This window comes from Arvicola amphibius, chromosome X, assembly GCF_903992535.2.
Source record: "Arvicola amphibius chromosome X, mArvAmp1.2, whole genome shotgun sequence".
NCBI classification, from domain to species: domain Eukaryota; kingdom Metazoa; phylum Chordata; class Mammalia; order Rodentia; family Cricetidae; genus Arvicola; species Arvicola amphibius.
Genome location: NC_052065.1, coordinates 78,532,431 through 78,543,710, shown reverse-complemented (window position 1 = coordinate 78,543,710; position 11,280 = coordinate 78,532,431). Strand labels below are relative to the sequence as shown.

The 11,280-nt window shown below is 38.8% G+C and overlaps 1 pseudogene; it reads left to right on the top strand.

The window, feature by feature from the left end:
• The first annotated feature begins 4,909 nt into the window (after window positions 1-4,909).
• Window positions 4,910-10,966, top strand: LOC119805029 (annotated as a pseudogene).
• Window positions 10,967-11,280: the final 314 nt, after the last annotated feature.

Sequence of the window (11,280 nt, the reverse complement as noted above, 5' to 3'; positions counted from 1 at the left end):
GACTGAGAAGCCAAGGACAATGGCGATGGGCTTGGATTCTATGGCCGTTGACAGGCTCTGTGTGGGCCTTGTCAGCTTTGTTGCTCACCTTCCTGGACCTGGGGGTAGTTGGGAGGACCTTGGACTTAACATAGAGTAGGGAACCCTGATGGCTCCTTGGCCTGGAGAGGGAGGGAGTGGGGGTATGGTTGGAGGGGAGGGGAGGGAAGGGGAAGGGGGAGGGGAGGGGATGGAAATTTTCAATAAAAAAAAAGAGGAAGAAAAATATTTAAGGACGCCTTTAATCCCAGCACTCGGGAGGCAGAGGCAGGCGGATCTCTGAGTTCGAGGCCAGCCTGGTCTACAAGAGCTAGTTCCAGGACAGGCTCTAGAAACTAGAGGGAAACCCTGTCTCGAATAAAACCAAAAAAAATATTTAAGGTCAATTTTCTTTTATATATCCTTCTGCTCTTTATTAAGTTATTGTGTTTCTGCAGCTCATTTAAATATGTAACTATTTAAAAATAGTTTAAAATACAGGTTAATAGAGAGTCATCTCTAATAGTGAAGCTTGTAGCCATGTTAGTTAGATTTTTTTTAATGTACAGAGCTATATTTCAGTTAGATAAATAATCTTTGACACTTACAAAGACCAACATAATATGGTATTTAAAATGTTTTGAGAACTTGGGACTTTTCATGACAGTGAGACACATCTACTCCTGGCAGCACCAATTATTTCAATAGGAAGGTAGGCATTAAAGAGGCTCCTTATGGAGTGTTTTTTAGCCATTTGTTCTTGAATCTGCTCTTTCCTGGACTGGTTGATGTTATGCTGTATGAACTGAATATGCAGGACCCTCAGAAAAATAACTGCTGAACTTGCCTAAAGGTGAGATGATCCTTTGGGGTTGCTGCTTCATGAAAGAGTATGCTAGACATTCTGCATATCATGACAAACTACCAATATAGGCAAAATTGTCTATGAAATTTCCTTCCTCATGGAAAATTCTGCTTAATATTATGGGCATATAGGATGAAGATGGATGTCCCAACATTACAAAAGAACTTTGGGTGACTGTCCCAACAGTAAAATATCTTTGTCAATTCTAGAGTTTTGGAAGTTGCTTAACAATGTATTTCCTTTTAACTTAGGTAATATTATATCCCTGTGGGATCTTTGATGGGGCTGAAGAATAGATTGTTATAGTTTTCCTCATTTATGACCAAAGATAAAGTATATATAAATATTATAACTCTAATTCTTGCTTGATAACTATTTTGTTATATGTAATTTTTCTATGTTATTGTTGAAAACCTTCCTTTTTATTTAAACAGCAAAGGGGAAATGGTGTGGGAAGTTCTTCTGTATATGTGTTGCTTTTATTGGTTAATGAATAAAGTTGTTTTTGGCCAATGGCTTACCAGAGTAATGTTAGGCAGGAAATCCAATCAGAAATGTAGAAGAGTGAGTAGAAGGAGTTGGAGAATCCATGTAGCTGCCAGAAGAGACGGACACCTCTGCAGGAGCCCACTGAAAATTTGTCAGTAGGCCATGACCTCATGGTGATGCACAGATTATTGGAGATGGGTTAGTTTAAGATATAAGAATTGGCTAGAAATACGCTTAAGCTATTGGCCAAACAGTACTGCAAATAATATAAGAATTTCTGTGTGACTATTTCAGTTCTGGGCAGCTGGGAACAAACACGCTGCCTCCCCCAACAAAATGCTGTGTTTAAATTGCTTCAAAAACAAATTTATGTAAGAAAATAGGCAGAATCTCACCAGTAGTACTTCAACATATTTTCTCAAGGAAATGACACAAAATAGGGTTATTTGGGAAGAAGTAACATTATTTGAGAAAATGCTTCTATCAGATTTTCCAGCAGGCAAATTTGTGGGGATATTTTCTTGAATAATGTTGAATATTGGAGGACAGAGAGCACCAAAGGTGATGTCATCCCTGGTCAAGTGGTTGTGGGATGTAAAAGAAAGCAAACTAATAAAGCCTTGGGGACAAAGCTGGTAAGCAATATTCTTCTATGAATTCTTCTTCAGTTCCTGAATTTAGTCTTCTTTCTTTGAGTTTATGTCTCTAACAGAACTGAATGTTTTCAGGAGGACTGCAGAAGGAATTTGGAACTCTGTCCTAGAAAAAGCCATTGAGTGATCAGAATTTAATGAGCTGTTGTGGGAACTTCAATAATAATTCTGAGGGCAGTGCAAATGTTGGAGTAATGCCTTGTAAAGTTTTGGAGGGGACAAAAGTCTGAGTCAGTCGTGAGTGTACTGTCTTGCATTAAATCTCAGAGTTTCTGTTCAATGGCAACTGAAGAAGTAGCTGTGATTATCAAAATTCCAGAAAGACAAAGCAGAAATTTTGTTTGGTTGGGAAAATCAAAGCTGGAGCTTACAATTTAGCAATGATTAAAAAGAGAGGTGGAATATCCTGGGAGTGTTTTCTAGGAGTCTACAAGTAGAAATTGTTGTTGAGTGCAGTCTGGGCAGCTGAATATGTTAATGTCTAAGAATAACTTAGTTACTGCTGGACTTGAGCCATGAAGAGGTCATATATTGCAGCTTTGGCCAGGTACTCTGTGGCAGAGCTGGCATCTCTGAAGAGAGACCAAGAAGACCATGGGAAAAGTGTAAGCCTCTGTTGCAATATAAATCTAGCTAGCATAATAAGAGATGGAGATAAGTGTGGAATGGAATGAACAGCAGGGCCAACATCAGCTGTGAAGTAGAGACATCCTGTGTCAGGAGATACCCTGCATATTATCTTCTGCATAGCTAGAGAAGTAGAGATGCCCCAGAGTTTTGGAGCACAGAAGAATGTAAGTGGGTTCAACACATTAAACACTAGGCAGTTTACATTTATACTGTTGCAATTTGGTTTTGTTTGATTATATTTTATTCTGATTCTTCCCTCTTGTAGTTGGAAATATTTAACTTTTTAAAAAATTTTATAGGCACCTAGAGTTAATAGGTTGGATATTTAAATGCATTAGACATTAAGGGTTTATTTATTTTTAAGATTGTGTGACTTTAAAAATTCTTTATGTTTCACAATGTAATAACATTATTAACATAAGATTTTTGGCTATAGTTGAGTTGTGATTCCTTTATATGTCAATTTGTAAAGGGGTCAATTATGTTGACTAGATTTTAGCAGGATTGACACAAGCTCAAGCTATCTAGGAACATTAACTGAGAATAGGCCTGCATTAGATTGGTCTGTAGACAAGTTTAAATGGCATTTTTGTAATTAGTGACTAATAGTGGAGTCCACTGTGCATTGTGCCATTTGTGGGAAGGTAGTATTGGGGTATAAAGAAACAAACTTAACAATTCATGTGTAACACACCCTAGTACAGCATTCCTCCATGACTTCTATTTCAGTTACTCCCTTCAGGTAACTGCCTTGAGTTGTTGTCCTTCAATATAGAATATGACATAAAAGATATAAGACAAATAAACATTTTTCTGCACATCTTGGTTTTTATCAAGCCATTTTGTAAGAGCAATAGAAATTCTAAGACACATGGCTCTGCCAAATTCGAACAGGACTCCACGTTTTATTATAGTAAATACATTTTATTTTATTAAAGTAAACATTTTCATTAAAGCAAATATTTTAAATATTTAAAATACCTGCTTATGGTAGTATACAGATGTTAATAGCAAAGTACTAATAAGTTCCAATGTAAGTAGATATGCTTAATAGGATTAAATATTATTGATTCAGTCAGCAGTGGTCTTTGTATACATCATAAACCTTAGTAACTCAAGTATTACTAATTCAAGAATTTCCAAATGATGTTGTGTATTAGACTAGATGAGTAAAATATATTTGACTAGATAAAGAGTAGGATAATAAATTTGGAGAGACATACAAGTAGAATAAAGATTAAATAATTTGTAAGCAGTCATATTTCTTCATATAAAATATGACAATATAATATCTACAGTGCCATCAAAATAAAATAAAATAGTCACTCCATGACCTTTAAGACCAGAAATGTATTCAAGCTTGTCATCTAATATAGACTCCTGGAATGTAGCAAATAAAACTCTCTTTATTCTAACAAATGAAAAAAACCTGAAAGTCTAACTTGTTTTAATTTTTCTAAACCATTATCAGTAAGTACTAATAAAATTTGTTCTTCAATATTTCATTTCCTTGTGACATTGTATTATTATTGTTTATCCAGTGATTTACTGCATTGATATAGCAATTGCTTACCATGTAAAACTAACCTCTGACTTCCTTCACATAGTGATCTTGAGCTCTGAATTTGCCTACTTTGTTTTGACTTTATCTTAGTATCACAGTACTTAGTTAATTTAATTGCCCTTACTATATTTGAGAAATAAGAAGAAAAACATGGCTTTTCCTCATGCTTCTAGGGTCATAGTGATGATGATACAAATGATGAAATCAAACACTAAAATCTCTGAGAAAACCAGGGGGTATGTAAAATGTTTGTTTTCCAAATATTTTTAGTTGATTTTTCTCCTGATCATCATTAATTAAGCAGAAAATTTATCAGCACTATTTCAGTGGAATTATTGATTTCACTAAAAAATAGAAAAACAGAAGAAAATCAGTTTTAGTCACACATTTTACAATCTTCCAGTTCCTGAAATTTTCTACTGAAACACCCCAAACATTGTGGCAAAAAAAAAACTAATTTTTAAGTTTGAAAGAAATGTAAAGCAACATTTGCTCAATCTAACAATGCTGCAATTCATAAAAAAAATTCCTAATAATTTTCACTACAGTGATAATTGTTTGACACATTGATATCTTATCACATAAAGATTTTTGGAAATCAGCTCACAAAAAAAAGTCAGAAAATAGCACTAGATCAACAAAAGAAGCGCTCTTTTTCATGGTGCCTTCTACGCGGTCAGCTGTGTGAAGATGAAGCTGACTATCTCCTTCCCTGCCTCCAGCTGCCAGAAACTCATCAAAGTGGATGATGAATGCAAGATTCAGACATTCTATGAGAAGTGCATGGCCACGGAAGTGGCTGCCGATGCCCTGGGTGAAGAGTGGAAGGGTTACATGGTCTGCATCAGTGGTGGCAATGACAAACAAGGTTTTCCCATGAGACAAGGTGTCCTTGGCCGAGTGCGTGTACTGTTGAGTAAGGGGCATTCTTGTTATAGACCAAGGAGAACTGGAGAGAGGAAGCACAAATCTGTCCAAGGATGCATTGTGGATGCCAATCTAAGTGTTCTCAACTTGGTTATTGTAAAAGAAAGGAGAAAAGGATATTCCTGGACTTACAAATACTACTGTGCCTCATTGGTTGGGACCTATAAAAGGTAGCAGAATCCGAAAGCTTTTTAATTTTTCTAAAGAAGATGATGTCCACCAGTACATTGTCAGAAAGCTTTTAAACAAAGAAGGTAAGAAGCCCAGGACCAAGGCACCCAAGATTCAGCTTTTGTAACTCCATGTGTCCTGCAACACAAATGCCGGAATATTGCTCTGAAGAAGCAACAAACAAAGAAAAACAATGAGGAGGCTGCAGAATATGCTAAACTTTTGGCTAAGAGAATGGAGGAAGCCAAAGAAAAGCTCCAGGAAAAGATGGCCTGTTGATTGGAATGGTGGGGCTGTGTCCCACCACCCGGCTAGCTTTACCCAAAATAATTACACGGAAACTGTATTCTTTTAAACACTGCCTGGCCCATTATCTGTAGCCTCTTATTGGCTAATTTTTTACATCTTACTTTAACCCATATTTAGTAATCTGTATAGCACCACAAGGTAGTTGCTTACCAGAAGAGATCTTAACCTGCGTCCATCTCTGAGAGGAGAGGCATGGCGACTCACTATGGTGACTGCCTGAAGTGTCTGTTCCACTGCCCTCTACCCCTCTACCCAGCATTCTGTTCTGTTTACTCTGCCTACCTAATTTTCTGTCTCTTAAAGGGCCAAGGCAGTTTCTTTATTAATTAACCAATGAAAGTAACATACACAGATAACTCTCCTCCATCATTTCCCCTTTTTCTGTTTAAACAAAAAAGGCTTTCATTTTAACATAGTAAAATTACATATAGCATAACAGTTATCAACCAAGAATTATAGTTACAATACTTATATCTACTTTATCTTTTATATTAACTAAGGAAAACTATGACTACCTATTTATTCTTCAACTCCTTCAAAGACTCCAGAAGGATATAATACTACCTAAGTAAACAAGAAATAAGTAACTTTTAAACTCTAGAAGTGACAGAGATAACTCGCTGCCTGAACAGTCACCCAAAAGATCCTCTGTACCATTGAGGCATCCATCTTCAGCCTTCAGGCCCATAGTGTCCAGCAGACATTTCCATGAAGCAGGAAATTCCAAAGACAGTTAAGTCACTTTCTGCTGAGTCATGCAGAATGTCTCACAGATTCTTTCATGAATCAGGAACCCCAAAAGACCATCTTACCTTTAGGCAAGTTCAGCAGTCCTCCCTCTGTGGGTTCTTTGTGTCCAGTTTATGCAACAGTCCAGGCAAGTGCAGTTTTTTGCCCAAATGGCTATCAAACTCCATAAGGAGCCTCTTTGATGCCCATCATCCTCTTGAAGTAAATTGGTGCTGCTAGGAGCAGATGTGTCTCATTTTCATGAAAAACCCTAAGATATTAAAACATTAAATGCCATATTCTGAAGTCTTTGAAAGATATGAACAATGCCTATCTGAAATGTATCTATGCACATCTAGAAAATCTAACTAACATGACTACAAGCTTGACTATTATCGATGATTATCCATTAACAACCTATATTTCCTAATTATACATTACATTCTTAAATGAAATACACAATCACAATACCTTAATCAAGAGCAGAAATACATATACATATAACAAAATTGACCTTAAAATCTATACCAATGCAAATTATTCATATCTATATCATCTCCCCTTTTAAATGTAAAAGAACATTTATAAACAATATTTGGGAATATGGGCGCAGTTATTTCTCTGCAAACTGCTTCCTGCTGAATAGGGGCGCTGTTAATCAGACCTTTCATGGTGTTACCTGTGTGCCAGGTTCATCTCAGGCGGCAGTTGAGTGAAGTAATTTTTTGAGGGTGTTCACAGCAACCTTTCAGGAGGGTGTGGTCTATCATACCATATTGGGATAGAAGCAATCCACAAGGTGTCATCCTCTGTGAAAACAAATAAGAGCCTATTTTCCAAAGCATCATTTTCTTAGATCCAAATTCTGAAGTCATACCGTTAAGATGTCCATTCTGGTCTAGCCTGGCAGCCCATATAATGAAATGTCTCTCTGTACTTAGCTCCTTTACAGTCAAAAAATCAAAGAAAACACAACAAAATACATAATCCAGACTCTGGGAATTTTCCATTTTTACGTGGCTTATTTTTACTATATCACTTTACTTCTTTTAATCTATAACTATCTGTACTCTGTCTCTTTAAAGACTTTAACCTTTTTTAAGGCATTAACTTTATTTTTATATTTTTTCTTCTCTCTCTCAAGCCTACGTACATTCATATGTCTGAATCTGTCCTATTGTGAATCTGTAATTTTTTTACTATCCAGAAGCACTTTTGTTTTGTGCTTTTAAATCGCTAAGCACTTAAGAATCTAAGCTGTCCTCTCAAGATCCAGGATAGCCAAAACAATCTTATAAAAACAGGAACTTCTGGAGGCATTACCATCCCTGACTTCAAACTCTATTACAGAGCTACAGTATTAAAAACAGCTGGGTAATGGCATAAAAACAGAGAAGTTGACCAATGGAATCAAATAGAAGACCCAGATCTTAACCCACAAACCTATGAACACCTGATTTTTGATAAAGGTGCTAAAAGTACACAATGGAATAAAGAAAGCATCTTCAACAAATGGTGCTGGCAGAACTGGATGTAAACCTGTAGAAGAATGAAAGTAGATCCATATCTATCACCATGCACAAAACTCAAGTCCAAATGGATTAAAGACCTCAATATCAGTCTGAACACACTGAACCTGTTAGAGGAGAAAGTGGGAAGTAACTCTACAACATTTGGCACAGGAGACCGCTTCCTACGTATAGCCCCAGCAGCACAGACATTAAGGGCAATATTGAATAATGGACCTCCTGAAGCTGAGCAGCTTCTGTAAAGCAAAGGACACTGTCACTAAGACAAAAAGACAGCCTACTGACTGGGAAAAGATCTTCACCAACCCAGGAACAGACAAAGGTCTGATCTCCAAAATATATAAGGAACACAAGAGACTAGACTTTAAAATGCTAATTAACCCAGTTAAAAAATGGGGCACTGAACTCAACAGAGAATTCTCAACAGAAGAATGTGGAATGGCCAAAACACACTTTAGGTCATGCTCAACCTCCTTAGCAATCAGGGAAATGCAAATCAAAACAACTTTGAGATACCATCTTCCACCTGTCAGATTGGCTAAAATCAAAAACACCAATGATAGCCTTTGCTGGAGAGGTTGTGGAGTAAGGGGTATACTCATCCATTGCTGGTGGGAATGCAAACTTATGCAACCACTTTGGAAAGCAGTGTGACGGTTTTTCAGGAAATTCAGGATCAACCTACCCCAGGACCCAGCAATCGCACTCTTGGGAATTTACCCAAGAGCTGCCCAATAATATTACAAAAGCATTTGTTCAACTATGTTTATAGCAGCATTATTTGTAATAGCCAGATCCTGGAAACAACCTAGATGCCCTTCAGTGGAAGAATGGATGAAGAAAGTGTGGAATATATACATATTAGAGTACTACTCAGCAGTAAAAACCAATGACATCTTGAATTTTGAATGCAAACGGATGGAAATAGAAAACACCATCCTGAGTGAGGTAACCCAGACCCAAAAAGCTGAACATGGGATGTATTCACTCATAATTGGTTTCTAGCCATAAATAAAGGACATCGAGCCTATAATTTGTGATCCTAGAGAAGGTAAATAAGAAGGTGAATCCAAAGAAAAACATATAGTTATCCTCCTAGTTATTGGAAGTAGACAAGATTGCCAGGCAAAAAATGGGAACTTGGGGGTGGGGTGGGATGGGGGGATGGGGAGATGGGGAGAGAAAAGTATGAAGTGGAGGATGGGAAGAGCTTGGGGGAATAGGATGGTTGGGATATAGGAAGGGTGGATGTAGGAACAGGGATTTATATATCTTAATTAAGGGAGCCATTCTAGGGTTGGCAGAGACTTGACTCTAGAGGGGTTCCCAGGTGTCCAGGAAGATACCCCCAGCTAGTTCCTTGGACAGCTGAGGAGAGGGAGCCAGAAATGTTCAGATTCTATTGTCATACTCATGAATATCTTGTATATTACCATAGAACCTTCACCTGGCGATGGATGGAGAAAATGACAGAGCCCCACATTGGAGCACCGGACTGAGCTCCCAAGGTCCTGATGAGGAGCAAAAGGAGCGAGATCATGAGCAAGAAAGTCAGGACCGTGAGGGGTGCGTTCACCCATTGAGATGGTGGGACAGAACTAACAGGAGATCACCAAGTCCAGTTGGAATGGGACTGATGGACCAGGAGACCAAACCAGACTCTCTGAATGTGGCTGACGGTGGAGGAGGACTGAGAAACCAAGGACAACGGCGATGAGCATGAACTCTACAGCATGGACGGGCTCACTGTGAGCCTTGTCAGTTTGGTTGCTCACCCTCCTGGACTTAGGGGGAGTGGGGAGGACCCTGGACTTAACATAGTGAAGGGAACCCTGATGGCTCTTTTGCCTGGAGAGGGAGGGATTGGGGGGTATGGGTGGAAGGGAGGGGAGGGAAGGGGAAGAGGAGATGGAAATTTTAATAAAAAAAAAGAATCTAAGCTGTGACATTCCTAGGTCAAAAACAGGAACTACAGGTTTTCCATGCCCAGTCCAACATGGAGGAGCCATTTGTGACTCTGAATGTGTTGCACCTCTGAGCTGCAGAGCCTCGGGCTGCTCTGGATGTTGGCTCCACCTCTCTCCAATTTCAAAATGGAGGATGTACCATTTTCTGCTAGCTCTGAGGCCACCAGGTAGGAGCCACACTCAGCACTTTAACTCTGAGACTGAGTGTGCATCACAGAAACTCTTTTCATCCAATTTACTATAAAATCTGACAGGCAGAGCACTGCTCAGTCTGAAAACATCTCTCCGTATGGCAGCAGGAATCCTCCATGGTCTCCCGCTTGCCTAAGCCTGATTCTGTCATCTGCCCAGGTGCAGGTGGGGAGCTCTAAGCCACTGGCCTGGTCTCAGTGCACTCTCCTTCCGATCCCAAGCGGGAACACAAATATCCAGTCCCATAAAAGCCATTGAAATGCTTTAAAGCCAGAGTTCGCGCTGGCGGCACAGAGCAGGAAGCTGCATTTTTAAAACTGCACAGGTTTTTTCCTGTTATGGCAGCTGAGTCAGGGAAATTTCTCTGTGTCACGCCAGCAAACAGCAAAAAGCTGTGTTAAAGTCTGTCTCTCCTTTATTTAAAGCCCTCTCAGGTTTTTAAGTGGATTTAGTCCATCACGTTGGAGCGCCAATCTGTTGATGAAAAGGCGGGGCTGTGTCCCGCCACCTGGCTAGCTTTACCCAAAATAATTACACGGAAACTGTATTCTTTTATACACTGCCTGGCCCACCAGTCTAAGCCTCCCATTAGCTAATTAACACATATTTAGCAATCTGTGCAGCACCACGAGGTGGTTGCTTACCAGGAGAGATCTTAACCTGTGTCCATCTTGGGGAGGAGAAGCATGGCAACTCCATATGGCCACTGCCTGAAGCGTCTCCCCACTGCCCTCTACCCAGCATTCTGTTCTGTTTACTCTGCCTACCTAATTTTCTGTCTCTTAAACGGCCAAGGCAGTTTCTTTATTAATTAACCAATGAAAGTAACATAGACAGATAACTCTCCTCCATCAATTGCCAAGAGGCGAAGGCTGTCCTCCCTGAGAGCTTCTACTTCTAAGTCTATGTCCAGTCAAAAATGAGTCTATAAGGGTAACAAATAAATGATCAGACCTTGAAAAAAAAGAAGCAAAATGGCTTGTATTGGAACATATAAAACCCTCAACCTAATTATAATTTTTATTTTTACAATCCTGGATCAAATGTATATAAACATTATACACATCTTGCTTATTGCTTGTGAATATGTACTTCACTTTATTCTTTTTGGAAATCTTTTTATTGTTTAAAAGTTGTTTTACTTTTGCTTTATAAATAATACCATTCAAAATTTCCACCTCCTTCACTCCTCCCATTTCCCTCCTACTCCCACAACTCACCCACCCCCTCCCTCTCC